The sequence below is a fragment of the Helicoverpa armigera genome, chromosome 28 (assembly GCF_030705265.1).
Source record: "Helicoverpa armigera isolate CAAS_96S chromosome 28, ASM3070526v1, whole genome shotgun sequence".
Taxonomy (NCBI): Eukaryota; Metazoa; Arthropoda; class Insecta; order Lepidoptera; family Noctuidae; genus Helicoverpa; species Helicoverpa armigera.
In genome coordinates, this window is record NC_087147.1 from 7,055,478 (window position 1) to 7,076,068 (window position 20,591).

At 37.5% G+C, this 20,591-nt stretch overlaps 1 protein-coding gene across 21 annotated transcripts in view; it reads right to left on the reverse strand.

Moving 5' to 3' along the window:
• The window catches only part of LOC110382380 (phospholipid transfer protein C2CD2L), a 76,432-nt gene that overhangs the window by 46,835 nt on the left and 9,006 nt on the right, over positions 1-20,591 (reverse strand). Inside the window, exon 1 of one of the 21 annotated variants that reach the window (XM_064042395.1) lies at positions 17,463-17,553. The exons of 19 other annotated variants lie outside the window; for them this stretch is intronic. The gene's annotated coding sequence lies outside the window, so the exon portion shown is untranslated. Of the gene's footprint in view, positions 1-12,521; positions 12,641-17,462; positions 17,554-20,591 lie in introns of those variants that run through there. One more of the 21 variants, XM_064042394.1, reaches the window with a different exon arrangement.

The following is a 20,591-nucleotide window of genomic DNA, read 5'->3' on the forward strand; positions in this document are numbered from 1 at the left end:
ATGGTTAGCAGAAAAATGTTATTATACAATTAAGGATTTCTTAGAAAATAAGTAATTAAATTCTTGACCGTTATTTGAAGCTTACTAGTTTGAGATAGGCACCTACGTGTTTTCCGCTTTTATCTCCGTCCTTTTCTACCCCATATCTTGCATCTCTCTCGCACATCGACCAGTTTCACTCCCCACCAGGCAGGAGGCGACGAGTGTTCTCGGCGGCCACAGTTCGTCATTGGCGTCTTGTTTTCCGCCCGAGAAGGTTGGTCTAACCAACCGCTGTAGTATTTCGTTGAAAAATTAAACTCAGTGCTCTCGCAGAACACAGGTGAGTTTATAATATTTTATACAATTTGTTAACGGTTTTACCGTTCGATATTCGATTTTGCGAAATCAAGTGTTAATATTTTGTACATCTACCCCTTTTTTGTCACGAGTTTCTTCCGTGTACTTTTTTTTTCAGTAATTTGTTTTCAGAATGAGTGACTTATAAAGCAAATACAGATGCGGTAAATAATAAAGCTACCACAGCCCGTGCACATGACTATGGAAAAGAAAGCAAGCCCGAAGTTCCTAAGGCACCTGTGGCCCTAGTTCAATCCTGCAAGGCGTTCAACGGTTTGACAAAAAAGAATGGTGTGAGGTGCGGTCCAACCAGCATCTCCTTAGTTCGGACTGATCACTACCGCACTTGAAGAGGGCTGATGGTGTCAAGAAAGCTTTTCGGCCTTGAAAGACTTGGTACGCTCCCCTCGGACTGCCAGTAAGTCTGTTAGCCACCCCCCATGGGGGTCGGCTCATTATCACGGCGTGTGATGGTTTTCGGCCTTGAAAGACTTGGTACGCTCCCCTCGGACTGCCAGTAAGTCTGTTAGCCACCCCCCGTAGGGGTCGGCTCATTATCTCGGCGTGTGATGCTTTTCGGCCTTGAAAGACTTGGTACGCTCCCCTCGGACTGCCAGTAAGTCTGTTAGCCACCCCCCGTAGGGGTCGGCTCATTATCTCGGCGTGTGATGCTTTTCGGCCTTGAAAGACTTGGTACGCTCCCTCGGACTGCCAGTAAGTCTGTTAGCCACCCCCCGTAGGGGTCGGCTCATTATCTCGGCGTGTGATGCTTTTCGGCCTTGAAAGACTTGGTACGCTCCGCCTAGGACTGCCAGTAAGTATGTTAGCCACCCCCCGCAGGGGTTGGCTCATTTTCACGGACCCGCGCAGGGTACCAATCTTGCATGTTGCGAGACGCAGCATCATTACAAAGTGGGGACCAGTAAGTATACTAGCCACCCCCCACAGGGGTCGTTTCATTATCACGGACCCGCGCAGGGTACCAATCTTGCATTTTGCGAGTCGCAGCATCATTACAAAGCAGGGACCAGTAAGTATACTAGCCACCCCGCAGGTCGGCTCATTATCACGGACCCTCGCAGGGTACCAATCATGCATGTTGCGGGTCGTACCATCATTGCAATCTACCCTCGCAGGGTGGCTATTTGGATCGACTTTCGAAGAGTCGCCATTATAACCTTCCCTCGAAGGGAAATGGTAATCACACTCACGCTGAATGGCGTGTGACGCAAAACTCTAAAGGCTCCCTTGGGAGTTGGGACATCACGAGTAAATTACAATAGGAACCATGTCCAACAGACGAAACAAAGCGTCCAGGACCGCAGGCGGACTTTGATGCGTCCAACAAGGCACGTAAGTTATGACTTTCGAGGCGGGTTGCCTAACATTATATCAAGACCAATGGAAAGAAATGGGAGCTCCGCCATTCTTGTCAAAAATAATAACTGGGTATCGGATACCATTGGCCAAAAGCCACCTTTGATAGATAATGCCAGATTTGACCAGAGAGTCCAAAGAGATGGATGTCGTCATATCCCAAATGATAAAACAAAAAGTTCTATTGATAGCTGCAAATTCTGCCAGCTTTCTTTCCAATGTTTCTTGTGCCCAAAAGGCGACGGAAAGAACCGTCCAATACTCAATCTCAAGGTTCTCAACAAGTTCATAATTACGGAACCCTTCAGTTTAATAAATGTTTTTCGGGTGCTAGAGTTTCTTCAGAAAGACGAATGGCTGTGCAAGTGGATCTCGCCCAGGCTTACTTCTACCTTCCGTTAGCCGAAGGACACAGACATGTTCTTCGACTAGTATACAGAAGAAGACTGCTTCAGATTACGTGCCTACCATTTGGCTTAAGCACGGCACCCAAGACCTTCGCCACAGTGACCAATTGGGTGGCTCAAACTTTGAAAACTCAAGGGTTACTTATAATTGTGTATCTCGATTTTCTGGTGGCTCACCAAGATATATTCGCTTACTTTGGGATCATTTGCACCACGTTTTGGATGGCAAGTGAATAAATCGCAAGCATTATCAACAAGATAATGACAAAACGCACTACGTGACAAACAGCACGACAAACTTAGAAGACCTGCATAGCTTGATAGGACTTTTAAACTTCGCAAGTTTTTACGGCAGACTGCATTACCGGGCTCTCCTCATTTTCCTCAATGCAGTGTTGAATAGCAATCTATACCTACCCTATTCATGGAACCGTGAGCCAAACGGTGAACAAACCATAAAAAGGGTTCTTATAAGTCACGATTGAAGTAATGATCATATTTTATAAAAATAATTACGAAAGTAATATACTGACAACATTAGAACTTATATTTTAGAACGATGTCTGTGGAACTTATGCAATCTTTTCAAACTTATTTGAAATCAAATATAATAAATGCCGTAAATTGTTTTCTTAATTTTAATTAAATATGTAGTAAATCGTTTACATGTAAAAGGAACCTAGAAGTCTTGACTGTCATACATAGTACCCTACTTAATTGAAGACCACAGATACTAAGAACATTTTACATAAAAATGTGACGTTTTTGTCATCGGTCGGGTTATACCCACCATTTTGAAAAGTGTCATTCTTTGGTTACATTGTGGGCTCACGGCTCGGTGAATGGAGTATAGCAATGTTGAACCTACCAGCAGATGCCTTAGCAGATCTAAAGTGGTGGCTGGTCAGCTGCCACCAAACCTTGGATATTCATACGCCACTTCCCTGTCACCTTATAACCACGGACGCCTCCGATGTAGGATGGGGCACAACTGAACGGAACTCCCGTAATGGGTTCATGGAACAAGAGAGAAAAGGCTTTCACTGCGATCTGAAAGAGATGCTTGCAGTATTAACTGGATAATCACGGCGAGTTGCTAAGGAGATCAACAGCCATTTTCAATGCAAAATGGGACTGTAGTGTCAAATCTAAGAAATCAAGGTGGCACCCGATCAAGGAGCCTACCGAACTTGACGTACAAAGTATTCAGTTATCTCGAGCTGTATCAAATCTATCACGTCGTGAATCATATACCAGCCCTATTCAACAGTCATGCAGACCATCTCTCCCGACACAAACCTCCACCGGAGGGGCATCTTGTATCAGCAGTGGACCTATTTGCCTCGAAGCGAGCCCAGGGATACATAGTTGTATACTACGTGCCCCTAGATCTGAAGGACCCGAAAGCGGGGTTCCACGATGCCCTTTTTCTCAAGTTTGGACTTACCCGCTAGCATGGGTATTACCGCCACCTTACCTTATACCGTAGGTCCTCAGTCATCTCAATTCAGGAACGGGAGTTAATCTCATAGTAGTTCCTTCGGTGGCACCAGGTATTTTGGCGAGCAGATTTGAAGTCCCGATCATTAGCAGTACCCTACACACTGATGAACCTCGAGCAGAAACCGATAGACACAGCAACGGGGATACCCCCTGCCAAGGTCAAGGAAATGGGGAGGGGGGGGAGGGACAAGGAGTCTCTCCGACTGAAGTCTTCTTCAATCCACACGCAAGACTTATCAATCAGCTTGGAGTCGATGGTAAATTGGGGCGAAAAGTATGAAATTGGATCCTATGAATCCTTGAATCCCTATTTGGACCTATACTTACCCAATGTTTTTGCGGACTTACACATAGTAAATAAACTAGCATACAATACTATTTTATTACACAAGTCAGTTATAGCTACACTATGCAATGCAGAAACCACTGGAGAGCTAGGTTCATACGTTCTAGTCGGACACATTTTAAAATCAATAGCGCTGAGCAAACCTGTTCCCCGGGAAGCCGTCCATCTGGAATATTGACCAATTGGTAACCTACTTAAGTGCAGTAAACGTAGACAAGAATAATCCTTTTGCAACTTCCAGGCACACTGCTGCTCTTTCTTTTGCTAGCTTGTTTCGGAAAGGCGAGTCCATGATCTTTCCTTGCTTGCAATAGACCCAGAACATTTCAAAAACAACAAAGATAATTTAATCTTATGGCCAGTCTTTGGCTCTAAGACCGACAGTTCTAGTCATAGGCAGTCGGGGTGTTGTTTGATGGATAATCAGGAAAATATAAATCTAAGTCCAGTGTATTGGGTCAGAAAGACTAAAGCCTTGTTAGAAGATAGACGGACATCGGCTAATTCCTTAAATTTATTTATATCCGTTAGAGGCCAACCAAAGGCAGGCACCCGAACGATGATTGCGGGTGGATTAAGACATTGTTAAAAGAGGCAGGAATAACTACAACCCCAGGAAGCTTCCACTCGGCGGTAGCGTCAAAATCTGTGTTGACAATATACCTTTGGACGATATATTAGCCAAGGGTAATTGGCGATCAGGCAATACATTTGCCCATTTTTACAGAAGAGAAAGATACCCACTAAATAGAAGTAGCAAGTTATCTCGATTATTTAATTAATCCAGCTGATTAATGTCTATATTTTTGTTACTATTGTTATTAAGAAGTATCGCAATATTTTTGTTAATTACTATTAGAAAATGAAATCAATTTTGCTTTTGTTCTTGCATCTCTCTTTTAATTTTTATTACTCATCCTCCGAGCCCCTTTCCCAACTATGTTGGGGTCGGCTTCCAGTCTAACAGGATGTAGCTGAGTACCAGTACCAGTTAACTTTTATTACATTAGTATTCCAGGACGCAATACACATACTTACATGTGATTACTCGTGTACCTAAGTACCTATTTACATACACAATTTCATTGTGCTTTTGCTCACATTGGCGTCCACTTCCACCAGGCGATAACAAACACGTCTCAAACTAGTAAGCTTCAAATAACGGTCAAGAATTTAATAGCAGCGTTTTACCTGAAATAAAACGCATATTAAATACTTACCTTATTTGAAGCTTACATTTTAATTTCTGCCTGGTGTTTTCGACTCAATGACGAACTGTGGCCGCCGAGAACACTCGTCGCCTCCTGCCTGGTGGGGAGTGAAACTGGTCGATGTGCGAGAGAGATGCAAGATATGGGGTAGAAAAGGACGGAGATAAAAGCGGAAAACACGTAGGTGCCTATCTCAAACTAGTAAGCTTCAAATAAGGTAAGTATTTAATATGCGTTTTATTTCAGGTAAAACGCTGCTATTAGAATGTATGTAATAAATTATAATAATAACAAAATTTCCAGATTTAATGATAAATTGTAATTTATTTAATTTGTTAAATGTAATAAATAATAATGTAGCTGCCCGCATGGGCTTTAATTATTGTATGCCCAAACGGGCTGATTGTTGTACTATAACTATGTACCTAACACCTGTAACTTACACAGTCAATACAATAAAGATTACTTTACTTTACTTTTACTTTACTGACCATAGCCGGGTAACCCCTTGTTAAAACTGGCTTTCAGACTTTCAGGCTTCTGAATACGTGCAATAGTTGCTAACGATGTCCAAATCACAACCGGGACCCTCGAATAACGTAACTAGCAATACCTACTAAAACGAGGAAAATTCCGACTTATTCAGACTTTATGGTGACCCTACAATGAGCAATAGCTTTGAACTAAGTTCCGGTTGGCTCGAAATAAATTTGATTAAACTGATAACAGTGAGTGTCATATTACCTCCATAATAGAGCCACAATTAATGGTCGTATGCTTAATTATTCCCATGATTCATGGCTTTTGTGATGTTTTAGTCAATTACTTAGGTACCTACATATGTATATGTAGGTGTGTTATCAATACTAGGTTTTTTCGACAGTTGGTTGCAGTTTTTACACATGGGCAAGCCACTTTCTGTCAGCCGGTTAGTACTTATTTTTATCCTATTTTCGGTAGCGGATTTGAAGAATATAAGGAGAGATGATAACGCCCGAAATCGAATATTTTGGGGTTTTTACGGACTAATTTAATTTCCAATCTTCCAAATAACAAAACAGCAAATAACTTTAAAACTTTTGAGCCGGTTTTGATGAAACATGTCTAAGAACAACCTCTGGAAAACTAACTTTCTCCATCCAAATCTATTAATTTATTTATAGCCCCTCTTTTTGGGTGGATGAAGTATTAAAGGATAATGCATTTCAAATAATGATAAGCACAGTATTGTTATAATTTAATTCTACGTTTAATACTAACATTAGCACTAAGTATTAGGTCATGCTTTTACAAATAAAGTCATGTTCAATAGTATGCGTCAGTCAACTGACAAACGATACTCAGTCCTGTCAGACAGGGCACTATTACGTGTACTGAGTTAAATAAAGTTATGATGTACTACTTATTGCGATTTATTCAGCAATGTTTGATTAGTAGAGTAGTGGAGCCAGTAAGTTTGACAAGCAATCTTGGGAATGGGTATCGGGTTGCCCGGGTAACTGAGTTGAGGAGGTCAGATAGCCAGTCGCTTCTTGTGGCACACTGGTACTCAGCTGCATCCGGTTAGACTGGAAGCCGACCCCCACATAGTCGGGAAAACGCTCGGTAGATGACATGTATTTGATGGTAGAGTTATTTATTCTAGACTTAATTTATCATAATATAAATAAAAAGGGTATAATTTAGGCGGTCACCAAAAATATTTTTAAGACTCTAAGCTGAGGCACCAAATAAAATAAACAACTCCAAAAAAAATAAATTGACTTTATTAAAAGGGCACTAAAGTATACAATATTATGATCCAAAAAAAATAAAATAACATCAGAAAAATCGCAAATCTCGCACACATATTATTTTTGGTTCCCAAAATGGATTAATGGTCACCAAATTCTATCCAACTAAAAGATTAATATTACTACCAAAAATCAAAGTTAGTGACGAAAACGAATCGCTGCAAAACCGACTCCACGTAGTCTTGTCTGCTCTACCCCTAGAGTGCAATTCAAAACCGCGTAGGCGCGGAGGGGCGAGGCGGCCTGCGAGCTGAGGCGCAGGTAGTTTTAAGGCACGCCACTGCGGCTGAGGCTGGCCGGCGGAGCCGGCCAGCAAGCCGAAGCTTCGGTGGTGCGCGTGAAAACCATCTGCGACGATAAGCTCGCATGGGACCGCCGGAGCCCCGCAGCGCCGGAGCCGTGACAGAAGCCATGCTTGCTGCATGTTGTGTGCTTACATTTTAAACGCACTGAGTTACACACAAATTCATATAACAATAAATAAGCGACGTACGTTTGGGGACCCTAGTATATTAATTGGTATTTGGGAAATATTCTAGCGATCGTTAGCTTTTTTAGTCTAACAAAAATGACCAAATTAGGAGTCATGGTATTACATAATTGGTAACATTTAAGTAGTGACAATATATAATATTTGGTCTAAAGTGTATTTTAAAGGCGTCCATATATTTTTTTAGTAGTCAATAATACGAAAAAATGGTTTTATCTAATAATATTTTTGGAAACGTTATTTGGTGACCATTTATCCATTTTGGTAACCGTTTAGAATTTTTTTGGTTGTAAAATAGGTACTTTTTTGGGTGGTGTTTAAACACAAGCCAAATAAAAATATTCATGTATGAGTTGTTTTGACATAGATTCAGGTAGTTTGTCTAGTATTATGCAAAACTGACCCTGAACGATCATCATTTTTGAGGCTGCTAACATAAACTTTATTCCCAGCCTATGTTAATTTAGAAATAAAGATAATAACTAATAGATAAAAATCTGCATCTACAACGCATCAATTCGCACAACTACCTGTTTTAATTGTTTATTTATGCATCACATAAAATGTCATAGCGATTCCTTATGTCAACACAATTGCTATTGCTATACCGATACTTAATAAGACCCGACCTTGAATGACATCATTGAGGTCATAGATTAACAGCTAAATTTTTAATCTATGCGCACTGAATTTTAATTAAGTTTCGTCTGTAATATGTCCGTCTGCTGGTTTTTAGGGTTCCGTACCCAAAGGGTAAAACGGGACCCTATTATTTTCGCTCCTATGTCCGTCCGTCACCAGGCTGTATCTCATGAACCGTGATAATTAGAGAGCTGAAATTTTCATAGATGATGTATTTTGGGTGCCGCTATACCAACAAATACTGAATTCAATAAATATTTTGGGGGCTCCCTTATAATAAAATTGATTTTTTGGTCCGTTTTATAAATAACTTGCCATTTTCCCGCGGTTTCACCCGCGTCCCGTGGGAGCTACTGCCCGCACCGGGATAAAATATAGCTTATGTTACTCGCAGATAATATAGCTTTCTAATGGTGAAAGAATATTTAAAATCGGTTCAGTAGTTTTTTAGTTTATCCATTACAACCAAACAAACAAAGAAACAAAGTTTTCCTCTTTATAATATTAGTATAGATAGATGGTACGGAACCCTTTGTGCGCGAGTCCGACTCGCACTTGGCCAGTTTTTATTAATTAATTAATCAATGCTGTGAACTTTGCTAAATACCTATGTTTGTTTGGTGAAACTGATATTTGTAGAAACAACCAATGATGTTCGAGATAAGGAATTTAATGAAATTTTTGTGCTGAAAAGATTCACGTTTACTTAATTTAGAATATAGAAGCCAATGTTTTTCAAGGAAATTCATAGTTTTATTGTGTAGATAAGTATGAGGCGTGATCTTATCTTTCGTTAGTTCTTAAACTTATCAAATTGTTGCAAAAAATATTTAAACCTTCGTGCGTTTTACTCACTCCCTCCCTATCACTATTACCAACGAATGCATAATACACTAAGATGCAGGATGCCTAATTTACATTGTTTTAATGCCTCCTACTGCACATCTTTAAAGGCAACTCATAATTTACATTACTTATGCAAAACCCACAACCATTATACTAATATAATAATGACGAAACATTTTTTGTTTATTCCCTAAAGGCTCCGAAACTACTGAACCGATTTGAAAAATTCTTTCACTGTTGGAAAGCTACACTCTTCCCGAGTAACATAGGCTATATTTTATCCCTGTACAGGCAGTAGTTCAAACAGGACGCAGGTGAAACCGCGGGCAAACGGCTAGTCTTCAATATAATTACTAAAATTTATTTGGTTGCAAATACAATGACATCATATCTAACCACGAAGGTTACGCTAAAAATAGGTATTACTATACTTATTTATGCCTCCGTAATTAACAGCTACAATTAGTCCTGATTTGAATAGATATAGCTAATTAAAAGGTTCAGTAAAATTGTTAGAAAAAACGAAGGTTTTTTAACTTGTAAAGTGTTGGTAATTACCTAAGAGTACCTAGCATACTGCAGACTAAATAGTCGGCCGATAGTTGTCCCTATCTATACTAATATCATAAAGCTGAAGAGTTTGTTTGTTTGTCTGTTTGAACGCGCTAATCTTAGGAACTACTGGTCCGATTTGAAAATTTCTTTCAGTGTTAGATAGTCCATTTATCGAGGAAGGCTATAGGCTACTTTTTATCCCGGTACGGGAAGTAGTTCCCACGGGATGCGGGTGAAACCGCTGGCAGAAGCTAGTGGTTGACAAATTCTACTCAAAGTTTTCAGTCGGTCTGATACCAGACAAATACCTACCTGATCGTTGAATTACGTCTGTGTTTCCATTCAATCTTTCCAAGTCTTTTTTCAATACTTAACATAATATGTTACTATCTATTCCAATAGGTATGCGATTGAGTCTTCAGTGTATTTTATGTTTGCTTACCTATATGTGGGGGCCTGTTATTAGCAATGTGTTACTATCTTGTCGTGATATTAGACAACTAGCTTCTGCCAGCGGCTTCACCCGCATCCCGTGGAAACCTCTGCACGAACCCGGATAAAAAGTCCTATAGCCTTCCTCGATAAATGGGCTATCTAACACTGAAAGAATTTTTCAAATCGGACCAGCAGTTCCTGAGATTAGCGCGTTCAAACAAACAAATAAACAAACTCTTCAGCTTTATTATATTAGCATCTTGATACTGATTTATGATGAGTCCAAACCAACTAAGTATCGGCCGACTAAAAGTTTATACTGCGCGCGTACTCTTAAAGGTTTGTTAACTTGTAAACCTATAAAGTGATGTTAATTTAACAGTTTGTATTCGACCTTGGAGGTTATGATTCAGTTGAAGTGATAAGGGCTTTTAGAAGGATGTTATACAGAGCTAATTAATATGCCATCAATTTATAGTTTAGCATTGTTTTTGTATGACTAAGAATTCAATGATGTCTAATATGTACAGGATACTGGCGTGATATTCTGTACTTGAGTGCACTTTGGAACAATTTTGGCATATTTTAAAACTGGTTCTATTTATGGGTCTCTACAGGATAAAACCACAGCATAAAGATGTATGACAAAATATATACTTGCAGGATACAGGTTGTTCAAATTACTGTAGGTAAGTACTCAAGAGATTTTTGAAAATCAACTTATGTTTTTAAATCACGTTTAAAATTTCAAAGGCCTAATCTTGTCTTTAGCTACTTATATAATTTAAACACTCAAATATGTCTAACCTACCCATGTTTTATGAGAACATCATGAACTAATTAGTATCACAAAAAATATACCAAAATACACAAAATTAAAAACCCGATAACTTCAATACCTATGCACTATGCAGTTTTATCAAAGACCAATTGGCGTTTGAAAATAAACGTAGGTACGATAATCAGCGAAAACCACTCGCCGATAAGAAATAATGACCACGATATGTTCTGTTTACGTTATGTTATGTCAATGTTATGGGAAACGCCGCTTTTCATGATAAAATGATAATGTTGAGTACCTGTATCTATCTTTATAACTTTATCCATGAGGACACGGTAATTGATTTATGAAATTATTCTGTACTTATATGTATGTATAAAGGCTCCGAAACTACTGAAACGATTTGAGCAATTCTTTAACTGAAAGCTACACTGTTCCCGAATAACATAACCTATACTTTGTCTCAGTACGGGAAGAAGCCTTAGAGCACAGTTTTATTAAATAGTATGAAAAAAAACTGTTCAGAATCAGCTCAGAATTAAAATGCTTACAGTGTATGCATATGCATTTAACTGTAAAGATAACAATGGGCGGCAAGTATACGGCTGGTTATGGTTTGGTTATCGTTTTAGTTAATAGTGCAACTGGATCTTAGTACTTAATTGATCTACCCTTGAGAAAAAAGCTAACATTGAACTACCCAAAAAATCTGACTTTTGACATTTAATAAAATCACTTGAACTTTTAACTGTTAATCTGGAGCATTTGAGAACAAGGTAGAGGTGACAGGTTCAAAACTTAAAGAGTAACCTTTGAGATTACAGTTCTCGTCAAATAAGTTTGCCGGTCTGAAGTTGGCTCCTACTAAGTGAGGTCTCGATCGCAGTCAAAATCCTAACTTATTATGTTATGCGAAAGTATCTGTCTGTCACGATTTCACCCCCAAAACTACGGATGTAAAAGACATTTGATACATAGTTTGTAGCTAGAGCCTTAGAAAGTCCATAGGCTACTTTTAATTAAAAAACATTGAGAACATACAAACACTTACAAAAGAAAGAAAGAAAATAATCAATTTTCCACTGCAACACAACAACTGTAAAACAACAATGAATCCCTGTGTGGGACGAATTTTGTCGCAAACGACTCAGAACGCAGGTGAAACCGCAGGCGGGAGTTAGTAAATAGTAATACATACATACTACATTGACATAGAGTTGCAAGTATGATATCAACTGATTACTGATAATACTGTGATGACAACCTTCATTGATAATAATTTAATAATAGATTATCTGTGCGGTAACACACCCCTGATTTGCACTTAACTGGTTTATTATTAAAGCGTGCTATGTAGTTATTTAATAAAGGTAAATAAAAATATAATAAATAAGGGTGCCGATGTTTTTATTTGGGGAAAAAGGGCCTAAAAAGTTACAGAGTGCCTTTTGCGTTTTAGGGAACTGCTTCCCGCAAAGGGATAAATGTAGCCTAAGTATATGTCACTCGTCAATTTTCATCCGGTAGTTTTTGCGTGAAAGAGTAACAAACATTCATACATACAAACTTTCACATTTATAGTAACAGAGGAGGATTAGTAGATTAATTTGTGGTTGAAAAGTAGACAGCAATGAGCAAATAACACCTATCTACACTTTAATATGTAGGTAATCAAAACACAACAAAGTTTAAGTAATTTGAAGGCTATTTCAAACGAATTTTTAAGTTAAAATACCAAAATGCAACTAAAACAAGTAATTTCATTACATCAACCGAATAAAAACACAAAATCTCACCTTTTGTTATTTCGTAAACTGACACAGATCATCGATATATTTAGTATTATGTAAACAAACACTGAATTACGGTAACATGACTGTGCACGGCCGATATCGAGCGGAGACTGAGTCATTTTACAACTTAGCTCTTAGCTCACGTATTTTTTTTTGTTAAGCTAAAGGTTACATATATTTAAAACCTTTTTGGTACAGTTATAAAACTTGACGATATTTAGTTTAATAATCGTTTCATTGATCTTTTATTTCAATTATTAGTTTCTTTCATTAATTTATCACCTCACTCAAATTTCAAATTTTGTTATTTTAGGCACAGATGGTCTAGGTTTGTTTAAGGAAAAATAAGAAATACAAATGAAATCTGTGTTGTTTGCTTCATCAACTTATTACCATAAAATATTTGGAGAAATAATAAATATCAATGTAAATCTGTCTTATTTACTTGTTCAATTTGTAAAAACATTTTTGACCGCTTTACAGTTTTACAAAGATAAAAACAAAAGAAAGAACATAAGCTACGATATTTTACAGAACTGACCTTGAATTATCATTTCCCAAAACACGAAAAAATCCACGGGAAACCGCTATTATTACATCACAGTTCCATCAATATGTACACAGCCGTGAAAATCTAAGCCAACCTTAAAAGTTCCCACGCTAAATTGCATAAGCATTCACTATCATGTTAATTTGGACTCTATCTCTTTAGTTTTAGAGTTCATAATTGCATGTAATGCAGTTCTGATGCATATCGTGTATGAATGCACTACATTGTACGTTGCTTCGCTTTCCTGAGCAGGGAAGTGGCCTGAAATGTTTTCAGCATGTAGTTTGTAGAGCAAAAAGGTTTTTTGTTATATGTCTAGCCTACGTGCTTTCTAAGGTTCCGTACCTAAATAGTGAATAGTTAGTAATAGGTTGCTTTTTATTTTAAACTAGCTTCTGCCAGCGATTTCACCTGCATCCCGTGGGAACCTCTGCACGAACCCGGATAAAAAGTAGCCTATAGCCTTCCTCGATAAATGGGCTATCTAACACCGAAAGAATTGTTAAATTCGGTTAAAACCAGTAGTTCCTGAGATTAACGCGTTCAAACAAACAAACAAACTCTTCAGCTTTATAATATTAGTATAGATAGGCCGTTGAAGTGCTCTTTCGAAACTTTCGAAGCTAGTTGCACGGTTCCAAGGATTGAGTAGGAACTCCAAAGATAAGACGCTCTAAAAAAAGATGTTAGTATCACATACTTAACTCTTGATGACCAATCTTGGCCTCCATAATTTAACGTCTTTCACACGATCCGTGCATCGTTTCTTCGGTCTTCCTCATACTCTATACTTATTACTTAGTAACCTTGTTACGGTACCTACCCTAAAAAAAATCTACACAACTTTATTACTCATAATAAGCACTAAAAGCATGACCTCACTTACTATACAGCCAACATAATGACATCACCATGCATGAGAATATCCCCTAAAATCAAGGTGCCCATTCACAGTACTAATCATTTAGTAGGATCGCTACATTGCCGCTAAATTCTTTGTCCTTGGTCTAGATGCATGAATGGTATTCTTTAATTTGATTGAAGATTTTCGTGATAATTTTCGCACCTTTTATACCTAATAATGTACGAATAAATAAATGGCTTATGTTTAAACACCACCCTAAAAAGTACCTATTTTACTACCAAAAAAATTCTAAACGGTTACCAAAATGGATAAATGGTCACCAAATAACGTTTCCAAAAATATTATTAGATAAAACCATTTTTTCGTATTATTGACTACTAAAAAAATATATGGACGCCTTTAAAATACACTTTAGACCAAATATTATATATTGTCACTACTTAGATGTTACCAATTATGTAATACCATGACTCCTAATTTGGTCATTTTTGTTAGACTAAAAAAGCTAACGATCGCTAGAATATTTCCCAAATACCAATTAATATACTAGGGTTCCCAAACGTACGTCGCTTATTTATTGTTATATGAATTTGTGTGTAACTCAGTAGTAAAATGTAAGCACGCAACATGCAGCAAGCATGGCTTCTGTCACGGCTCCGGCGCTGCAGGGCTCCGGCGGTCCCATGCGAGCTTATCGTCGCAGATGGTTTTCACGCTCACCACCGCAGCTTCGGCTTGCTGGCCGGCTCCGCCGGCCAGCCTCAGCCGCAGCGGCGAGCCTTAAAACTACCTGCGCCTCAGCTCGCAGGCCGCGTCGCCCCTCCGCGCCTACGCGGTTTTGAATTGCACTCTAGGGGTAGGGCAGACACACTACGTGGAGTCGGTTTTGCAGCGATTCGTTTTCGTCACTAACTTTTTGGTAGTAATATTAATCTTTTAGTTGGATAGAATTTGGTGACCATTAATCCATTTTGGGAACCAAAAATAATATTTGTGCGAGATTTGCGATTTTTGTGATGTTATATATGTTAAGTGATGAAATATATGTAACTACAGGTTGTTCAAATTACCATACTGAAGAGATTTCCTGAAAATCAACTTATGTTTTTAAATCACGTTTAAAATTTCAAAGGCCTAATCTTGTCTTTGGCCACTTATATTTGGCCATTTATGCAAGCCGAAGCTGCGGTGGTGAGCGTGAAAAAAAAAGTCGTGGTGGCCTAGTGGGTAAAGGACCAACCTCTCAAGTATGAGGGCGCGGGTTCGATTCCAGGTCAGGCAAGTACCAATGCCACTTTTCTAAGTTTGTATGTACTTTCTAAGTATATCTTAGACACCATTGACTGTGTTTCGGATGGCACGTTAAACTGTAGGTCCCGGCTGTCATTGAACATCCTTGGCAGTCGTTACGGGTAGTCAGAAGCCAGTAAGTCTGACACCAGTCTAACCAAGGGGTATCGGGTTGCCCGGGCAACTGGGTTGAGGAGGTCAGATAGGCAGTCGCTTCTTGTAAAGCACTGGTACTCAGCTGAATCCGGTTAGACTGGAAGCCGACCCCAACATGATTGGGAAAAGGCTCGGAAGATGGATTTGGCCATTTATGTATAATTTAAACACTCAAATATGTGTTACCTACCCATGTTTTATGAGTATATAACGCCATGAACTAATGTCATCACAAAAAAATATACAAAATACACAAAATCAAAAACCCGATAACTCCAATACCTATGCACTATGCAGTTTAATTTTATCAAAGACCAATTGGCGTTTGAAAATAAACGTAGGTACGGTAATCAGCTAAAACCACTCGCCGATAAGAAATAATGACCATGATAATGTTATGTTGACATTATGTTATGGGAAACGCCGCTTTTCATGATAAAATGATATTGTTGAGTACCTGTATCTGATCTAGCTTTATCCATGAGGACGCGGTAATTGATTTATGAAATTATTCTGTACCACAGATTACATAGTTACTAGTACTAACATGAATAAAGTCCGAAAGTACTGAAACGATTTGATTTTTTTAATCACTGGAGAAAGCTACGCACTGTCCCCGAAAGTAACTCTGTCTGTATTTTCTTCACGCCTAAACTACCGAACTGATTTGTGTGAAATTTGGTACAGACATAGTTTGGAACTTGAGAAAGGACATAGGATGGTTTTTATTACAAAAAATAAAATTTATTCCGGATCGGGAGCTATGTGGGTAAAACCAAAAATCTGCCGGAAGTCACTATTCCACGCGAACGATGTCGCGAGCAAAAGCTAATAAATACTATAATTTATCCCGGTACAGCTAGTTTCTATATCAATTACATACATAATTCTGGTTCGTGCCTCGTTAATTCCTGAAGCATTGTTTTCAGTTCGCCCCAATTAACTTTGCAGGACATTAGTGTTTTATATTTAAAGAAAAAATTATGAAGTCAATAGCAGCCACCTTCGGACAAGCCAAGTTTCTGGACAAGATTTGTATGTCAATTTTTTTTGTATGGAGTGCGTAAGGAGTCAAATGGCAAAAGCACTTAAGTAATTTTCCCTTGATAAAAAGCTAACATTGAACTATCGAAAAAATCGGACTGTTGACTTTTAATAAAATCACTTGAACTTTTAACTTTTAATCTAGAGCATTTGAGAACAAGGTTGAGGTGACAGGTTCAAAACTAAACGATACCTACGATACCTACTTAACCTTTGAGATAAGTTCTCGTCAAATATGTTTGCCGGTCTGAAGTTGGCTCTTATGTGATGTGACAAAGGGGTTGTCAAAATCCTTACTTGTCATATTATGCGAAAGTATATTAGACTCAATATATATTGTTCAGTACACAGATATTATACAGCCTGTGAAAGGATGACTATTTTTATCCATGTGAAAAAGAAATCTTTCGGAACGCAGGTGAAACCGCGTACATCAGTTAGTTAACACATACTATATTGACATAAACTTGCAAGTATGATATCAACTGATTACTGATAATACTGTGATGACAACCTTCATTGATAATAATTTAATAATAGATTATCTGTGCGGTAACACACCCCTGATTTGCACTTAACTGGTTTATTATTAAAGCGTGCTATGTAGTTATTTAATAAAGGTAAATAAAAATATAATAAATAAGGGTGCCGATTTTTTATTTGGGGAAAGAATGCCTAAAAAGTGACAGAGTGCCTTTTGCGATTTAGGTAACTGCTCCCCGCAAATGAAAAAAGTGGCCTATATGTTACTTGCCAATTTTTATCAAAATCCATCCGGTAGTTTTTGCGTGAAAGAACAACAAACACTCATACATACCAACTTTCACGTTATAGTTTATAGAGGAGGATTAGTAGATTGGTGGTTAAAAAGTAGACACCAAATAAAACCTATCTACACTTAATATGTAGTTAATCAAAACGCAACGAAGTTTAAGTAATTTGAAGGCTATTTTCAAACGAATTTTTAAGCTAAAATACCAAAATGAACCTAAAACAAGTAATTTCATTACACCAAGCGAATAAAAACACAAAATCTCACCTTTTGTTATTTCGTAAACTGACACAGATCATCGATATATTTAGTAATATGTAAACAAACACTGAATTACGGTAACATGACTGTGCACGGCCGATATCGAGCGGAGACTGACTCATTTTACAACTTAGCTCTTAGCTCACGTTTTTTTTTTTTAGTTTTAAGCTAAAGGTTATGCACATTTAAAACCTTTTTGGTACAGTTTTAAAGATTTAGCGATACCTACTTGGATAATCGTTTAATTGATCTTTTATTGCGATCAATAATTTCTTTGATTAATTTATCACATCAAGCATGCTTACATTTCTAATTTTGTAATTTTAGGCACAGACGGTCTAGATTTGCTCAAGAAAAATTAAGAAATAAATACAAATGAAAACTGTCTTGTTTGTTTCATCAATTTATTGCCATGAAATATTTGAAAAAATAAAGAATATGAATGAAAATCTGTCTTATTTGCTTGTTCAATTTATAAAAACATTTTTGACCAGTTAACAGTTTTACAAAGATTAACACAAAAAAGGGACATACCTACGATATTTTACAGAACCGACCTTGACTTATTATTTCCCAAAACACCAAAAAATCCGCGGGATACCGCTATTATTACACCACAGTTCCATCAATATGTACACAGCCGTGAAAATCTAAGCCAACCTTAGAAGTTCCCACGCTGAATTGCATAAGCCTTCACTAACATGTTAATTTGGACTCTATCTCTTTAGTTTTAGAGTTTATAATTGCATGTAATGCAGTTCTGATGCATATCGTGTATGAATGCACTACATTGTACGTTGCTTCGCTTTCCTGAGCAGGGAAGTGGCCTGAAATGTTTTCAGCATGTAGTTTGTAGAGCAAAAAGGTTTTTTGTTATATGTCTAGCCTACGTGCTTTATAAGGTTCTGTATAAAAAAAACCGGCCAAGTGCGAGTCGGACTCACGCACTAAGGGTTCCGTAGGTACCATTATTTATAAAACCGCATCTATCTGTTGCTGTTATCGATATCGAGCAAAAATTTGCAAAAAAATCACGTTGGTTGCATGGGAGCCCCCCAAAATATTTATTTTATTCTAGTTTTCAGTATTTATTGTTATAGCGGCAACAAAAATACACCATCTGTGAATATTTCAACCCTCTAATTATCACCCGTCCCGTTTTACCCTTTGGGTGATGACCACTCTTGGCCAAAATAATATCGTCTTACATACAAAAAAATCATGGATTTTCCTGCCCGGTCTTCTCCATAGCTACTGTTGGAATGAGCAACTAGAATCAACATTATTTATATTTTTCACATTCAATTCATGGGAGCTTGAAAATGACTAAATGTACGTAACTCTTAAAATCTTAATAATTAGTAAAACGAAACTATTAAGATTTCAAAGTAAAGTCAAATTATTTATTTCACTCTAGTAAATTAGCCTACTCAATACTTTGTAGTATTTATTTAGCTTATTACGGTACCCTAAAAAACACTACACAACTTTATTACTCATAATAAGCACTAAAAGCATGACCTCACTTACTATACAGCCAACATAATGACATCACCGTGCATGAGAGTATCCCCTAAAATCAAGGTACCTATTCACAGTACTAATCATTTAGTAGAATCGCTACTTTGGCGCTAAATTCTTTGTCCTTGGTCTAATTTCATGAATGGTATTCTTTAAATTGATTGAAGATTTTCGTGATAATTTTCGCACCTATTTTAAAATGCACCTAATAATGTATGAGTAAATAAAATATTCTTAGAGCTGCTTTAACTTGAGAGCACGTCGAGCTTAGTCATAAATCAGTATAGAGATTAATTAACATTACAAATATCAGGTGGAATTTTTGATTAGAGTCAAGATTTTCAGGTCCAGGTCCTAAAAACGATCAGGTATTCAGCTAGTATCAGACCAATTAAAAAGTACTAATTGGTACTCTCAAAATAAACTGTCAACTGGTCATCGGGACAACCAAGAATTTTGGAGTAGGGTTGATTCCATCTCGACTTCTAGGGGCTAACTATCGGCCAACACTTGAGTCTGCAGTGTTTGCAGTCAAAAAGCTTTATTTAATTCAGTTTTCATAACTTACAGAGCCGGGAAACTGTCATGTAGCATAGGACAAAGGAAACTACGAAAATACTAGAGTTAAGTGTCCTGGCAAACTACCAAAAACACTAAAATGACAAATTGATGCGTTCCTGAACAAAAGACTAACATAATTTGGAAATGGACCCGTTTTTATTTTGCAGTGTTTTCTGAAAGTTTTTTAAAGTTAAATTCAACTTCTGATTTCTTTTTTATTGAATAGTTTGTGTAGGTTAATGTTAATTTTGAAAAAAAAACTGATGTTTCTTGTTAGCTTAACCTTCAAAACAATGAGGTTTATGCTACCAAAATTAATAATATTGCTTATTCTGTTTTTTTTACCAAAAAACAGAATAAGCAATGTACAATTATTTAACACGGAACACTACATATAAAATTACCACAAAATACACCATTAAAACCTTTTCACGGTCATAGACAACATTTTAACCTAATAGGCAGTAAAACCAGCAACAAAAAAAAAGAAAAAAAGCGCGCGCAAAGGTTACGTAAGAATGACATCATGGCGGTCGATGACGTCACAAGTCGGGTTGATAGCCCCAGAGACTTAAAGGCAAGCCCAATTGATTTTTCTGTCGACGTACATTAATATTTAATTCGGAAATTACACAGCTTTTACTTAGACTCCATTATGATTGACATTAACTAATATTGGATTCCTCTTTCGGAAAGTAACGATGTCAATTTTGTTATTACTTTGATTAATCATTTTTGTATGAAAAGGGTAAACATTTTATCGATCACAGTCTTTATACTAAACTAGCTTTATTCTAGCACCCGCATCCCGTGGAAACTACTTCCCGTACCGGGATAAAAAGTAGTCTATAGCCTTCCTCGACAAATGGGCTATCTAACACTGAAAGAAATTTTCAAATCGGACCAGTAGTTCCTGAGATTAGCGCGTTCAAACAAACAAACAAACAAACTCTTCAGCTTTATAATATTAGTATAGATACCATTTCCTTAATATTTTGGGGTCGCCTTCCAAGGCTTCCATACGAACGGAGTCCAGTCTACCTGTTCTGTTCT